Raw genomic sequence first — 6142 nt, 5'->3', positions numbered from 1 at the left:
TTTTCCTTTGATTTTATGCTCCACTACATCATCTTGTGTTAACCCTTTAAGCGGTACGGTCCCACATATGGGATTTTTATTTCAGTGCCCCTGGGCGTACGGTACCACATATGGGATTTCGAACGTTCAGCGACGTCACATAACTGCCAGATTTAAACTGTGCTTTCGCGCTCTGGCTACAAGACGGACGTGCGCAGCTCTTGTTATATATCACAGCTATGCAGTGTTTTCAGGCACATAATGTTTGTTTTAAGGTTTCAGACATTTAAATATGCACAAGCACAATTAAAACAATACATTAAGCGTTTATAATTTACACATTGATGTCCGACATCAGTGGAAGCAGCAATAACAAATATAATTTGGCGACATTTATTCATATCAGACACACATAATGGGCCTAAGTAACTATAAAGTTTACTCTATTATTCTTCCAGTTCACCAGCCACTTACTTGCATATATTTCGGAAGAAAATGATGTATTAACCTGCTGTAAATCCGACTGACAGGACTCTGTGAACTGCAGGGCAAACTAAGATGGCGGTGCCCATCTCGCATTATAGATCAAGATAAAGATCGTTTATAAAGGCATTAAAACGACAAAACACACTCACTTACACATATTTGAGAATCGGAATATCAGATAGTTGATGACATGGTAAGCAATTTTGCGAATATTTTAAATAAAAAAGGAAAAACTAAATAATAGCGATCCATCTGTCATACAGTGTTATTGTTGCTGCATTCAGCGCTCGTGACACGCATGACGCGTCGCTATGGAAACATTAAAGGCAAACGTTCTAAAATAACGGTCGCCTTAAAAACTCACTCTGGGGGGACAGTTAGAATATTTTAAACTCACGATCGAAAGGGTTAAAGTGAAAGACTGCTAATCTTGGTGTGTATCAGTCACTGCTGTCCTCTTCCTCTGCCTATGCTTTTTATTTTAGACAAAGTGTATTATTTTTCACTCATGCTAGCAGAATGATTTGCAAAGATCATCTCTGCTGAGATTTATGGCGTCAGCAACGCAACACATGTACCTTTAACTGAAGTCTTCATTGTGCATTCTGGCCTATTGACTGGGTCAAGCTGTGTTTCCTGAAAGCTATTTGGTGGAGAATGCGGGCATCTTTCAATGATCAACCAGGACTATATTTACTGTTAAAAAAAAATCTGGTAATCCAACAAAACCAAACAAGCAAAAGAGAAAGTAGTGAAGCCACTGAAGGTCACGATCAATGTCTTTGTATTTCACGAAGACCTGTATCATCTCAAGAGATTTTATTGAGCCTGGTCTCATTAGAAAAAACGTACCTGTGGGAACGTTTTCGCGAGTTGCAAAATACATACCAATACGTCACTGCAGTTTCAATGTGAAATGTCCACTGAGTGGTGCTAAAAGTGTGTTCATTTTTTATCATGCACTTTGGTAAAAAAGCATTTTTAAAAAGCAGTCATAAAATAATATTGTTCAAGGAGACATGAAAACAAGTCTTTATTAATCCATAATCTGACCCTGTAATTGTAACTGTGTATGACATTTTTTTTTTATTATTTATTATTAGTGTACAACAGGGCTAAAGGCACTGCAGGGCAAAAGGCGCCTTTGATTTTATTTTCCTCTAAACCACTAGATGGCACAAAAACTTGCCATAGCACTTTCCTAAATATCCACTTTTCAAAATGCATGTGCAAATTTGTCTGATCCTTGACGCGATCACGGGAAGCAACGCAAAGCTGATTCTGAGGTAGTTTGATCTCATGACATGACATGATTAGATTCAGATGGCAAATATCATATCAAATTGGGTATCCATCTTAGAGATAATACCCATATTTATAATGAAACAATCATATTTTAAAATATATTAATCATGTCATAATAAAATATAATTTATTGTTACTACTGTAAATCTATATTAAATAGGCTATTATGGGATCTCTTTCAATGTTTTCAGAATCTTTACTTTTTTAAAAAATAATTTTGTTTCTGTATTTCTGTATTTTTAAAATCTATTTTTTTATTTATATATATATATATATATATATATATATATATATATGTGTGTTAAAATAACACTGAAGCAGAGTTAAAATTAATGAAATAATTAAGCAATTATTTAAGCGATGACTGACTAACTGAAATACATGTGAAAGTTTATGTCTTTCATTTAGTCAAATAGCAGGAGCTCTGCAGCCATCTACTGGTAAAAATTATATATTTTTTTTTTTACTTTTAAAGCTGCATTTTCCAAAAGATAGCCAAAAATCTTGCACTAAACCATGTCAAATTATCCATGTTATCCCCATGAATGAAAGTTAGGAATGTGGGTCTTTTATTTAGTGAATTTTACATAAAAAGCTGTTGTGAAGATCATAGTAACCTATTCTAAAGTGAGAAACATGATAACTCTCTAGTAACTACTGAAGTCATTGTAAGGTTTTTGTGAAGTATTGGATAGTAATAACTCAAGAGTTACTACATAACGGAATTGTAATTACTCAAGTGTGACCAAGAATGAATTGTGCACCAAAAATTTTCTCGTCGCTTTATAATATTAATATTGAACCACTGTACTCACATGAACTGATTTAAATATGTTTTTAGTACATTAATGGATCTTGAAAGAGAAAATGTCATTGCTGGCTATAAAGGCCTCACGGAGCCATCGGATTTCATCAAAAATATCTTAATTTGTGTTCCGAATATGAACGAAGATCTTACAGGTGTGGAACGACATGAGGGTGAGTAATAAATGACAGAATTTTCATTTTTGGGTGAACTAACCCTTTAACAGTGCTCAAAATCAACACTCAGAGATTTTGTCACACCCTTATTCACTGTTCCCTACATTAGTTTTCTAATATAGTCTACATTTGAAAGAGTGAATGAAAAAAAGTGACAAGACCAGAAAAAAAAGAGAAGCGAATAGCAGAAGCACAAGTGAGTTAAAAAAAAATCATTTTCACCTGCATTATCCGTGGTCCTCAAGTCACTTTTGAAAATAGTGCATAAGCACATAACATTTCCAAGTGATCAGGAAGCTCTCCAAAAATCTCAGATTTCCCAAATGTGCTCGGAGCAATTGATGGAACACATGTTTAATTGATCCCCCATCTGAAATAAATCATGTGTTCTGCATCAGGAAGCACACACACTTCATTAACGTCCTGGTAGTGTGTGACTCCAAAAACCTAATTACTAACGTTGTGGCTTAAAACCCAGAGTCAGTTCACGTTGCATTCATTCTTTGGAATAGCACACTTTTCCAGAAAATGAGTGATGGAGAGTATGGTGATGGCTTGCTATTAGGTAAGTACAACATGTTTTTGCTATTCTTTTTCTTACAGCACATTAGGTGTTAATGTTTTATTAAGAGCCTCACTCTCTCTTATGCTCAAGGTGACCGTGCTTACCTTATCTAGATCCAACCCCGCCCCTTGGATCTTGTGTTCTGCTGTGAGGACCATCTCAGGACCCGAGGTCGCAGTCAGAGGAGCGTCACAATCAGGCCCAACGTCATAGAGCGCACATTCAGTTTGTTGAAAAGCCGTTTCCGTGTCCTAGACCGAACTGGAGGAGCACTTTTCTACAGCCCAGAAAATGTCTGTGAAGTTGTTGTGACATGCTGCATGCTTCACAAAATTGCAGTGCGCAGTTGAAGAGCCGAGGGATGGAGATGCAGACTTTGGGCCAAACCCTGAACACATGCAGACCGGGGATGGACGACAGATGTTTTCTCTGTGATGTGTGATGTTTGTGTTCACTTTTTGAAAATTTGAGCTGGTCTATTAATTTAGGTTAAGATTAAAATAAATATAAAAACACTAGCCTACTTCACGTAATGGTCCCTGGGGTCAATCTGACCCCGCTGACAGTTTCCTTTGTTTTTAAAAAGGGTTCTCTTCATATCAGGGGCATGAGACTCTGTGACTTTTCCTAAATAATCTATCTAAACAAATCTGGGCTTGATTTGGTTGTTCTAAAGGTGTGTAAAAAAAAAAAAAAAAGTCACAGTTAAAGCTGCAGTCTGCAATTTTTTTTTGTGTTAAAAATTTACAAAAATTATATAATGAGAATATACAACATGAATCCATTTTCCAAACCGTGTTTTTGTCTTATCCTGAATCATTATGGTACACTTATAATAAGTGTTTATATTGGGACTATTTCAGACCGGACTGGTAGGACTCGCCGCAGAGAATCACAGTAACTGCATGACTCGCCATAGACATATACGGAGAAAAGTAGGTCCGGCTAGAACATTCCTCAGCAAGACGTGTGCAGTTCTGTTTATTAACCACTAGAGGGCCAAAAATCGCAGACAGCAGCTTTAAAGTCCCTCGGGGTCAGATCGACCCCACATTGAAAATGAATGGGAAAATTAAAAAAATATATACTTTTTTTTCGTTTCATTTGTCAAAAAAATAAAAAATAAATAAATAAAATAAATAAATCCAGTATAAATCTGAAATGTTCGACATTTAAATAAAGGTCTGGTCCTAGACCATAAACACAAAGTGGAACGAACTTTATATCTCATACACACACACACACACACACACACACACACACACAAACACACACACACACGTGTGACTGCAACAGAGATTTTTTTTTATAAAAAATTGGCAAATAAAATCAACAAAACTGGCATAAATCTGAATATTTCTACATTTAAATAAAGGTCTGGTCCTAGACCATAAACAAAAAATATAACGAACTTTGTATCTCATATACACACACAAAAACAAACACACACATGTGTGTGACTGCAACAGAGACCATTTTTATAGAAATTAAAATCAAATAAAATCATCAAAACTGGCATAAATCTGAAAAATTTCCATACATAAATGAAGGACTAATACTAGAGCACAAAGGCAACATGGAACAAGCATGTTCACAAAATATATCATAAAGCTGTGAGGAGAAGTTGAAGCATCAAGAAAAATGAAGTGAAAATGAAATGAGTCTCTATTGACCTCTACTGGATATATGTGGTCATTGCACTTTCTTTCTATAATTCCTAAAGTTTTTCCACAAACCTGTAGATGGCAGTATTCTATCCCTAACACATAGAGCAATGTCTAAATACAATTTAGATTTAATTAAGTTCATCAAAGTGAATTTTTCATTAAAAATACATTTTTCATAAGCCAATTTATGGCATAGTTTAGTAATTGTGGAGTAAATAGGTAAAAAAATTATATATATATATATATATATATATATATATATATATATATATATATATATATATATACAAAACAAACAGCATAAATGCATAGGTGAGAAGTAAATAAAAAAAAATGATATATAGTATATTATATAAAAAAATGTATATTTCCTTATGCAGTCGCTCTGTAAAAGTGTCAAGGGGACAATCTGCAAGGGACTAAATCGTCGGTACAATTAAGGGACCATTAAGGGTTATTAAAGGCTTACAGTCAGAGAAGAGTCATGGCATGTCATCCTTTACATGCACAAAAAATAATAATGATCAGATTTCTTTTGATTTTCCCACTTCAGAACCATGGACAGCACACAATGTTCTCCGGATTGTGTTTTAAAACACAAACTGTAGAATAAATGTTAGCTACTGGTTATGTTTGTCCAGAAAAACAGTGTTGTGAAAGCGATATTTCAATTGTTTGCTATGGTATCTTAAAAATGGTGCATCTCATTTGTACTAAAATCATACTGAAAAAAGCATATGTGTAAAACCTATATATATATATATATATATATATATATATATATATATATATATATATATATATATATACCACTGAGCTACAGGAAAGCATATATATATATATATATATATATATATATATATATATATATATATATATATATATATATGTGTGTGTGTGTGTGTGTACATGTAACAAGTTGTGCCTGTGTCGACCCGCACCTGATGAGCATCAGCTCTGCTTATTTGAAATCCAACGCTAATTTGCACTGTTCGTTAGATTGCGTTGGTCATTATGTAAGTGATTTGACTGCATCAGTGTTCTTTCATTTGCGCATCAGTAGATCACGTGCAAAACTTGCCACTCCCATTGGAGCATTTGTGGAATTGCGCTCTCATGCTAATTTGCCCTGTTCAGTAAATCTGACCCTTAATAATAT

Source organism: Chanodichthys erythropterus, chromosome 3 (genome assembly GCF_024489055.1).
Source record: "Chanodichthys erythropterus isolate Z2021 chromosome 3, ASM2448905v1, whole genome shotgun sequence".
Taxonomy (NCBI): Eukaryota; Metazoa; Chordata; class Actinopteri; order Cypriniformes; family Xenocyprididae; genus Chanodichthys; species Chanodichthys erythropterus.
This window is presented reverse-complemented; position numbering follows the sequence as displayed.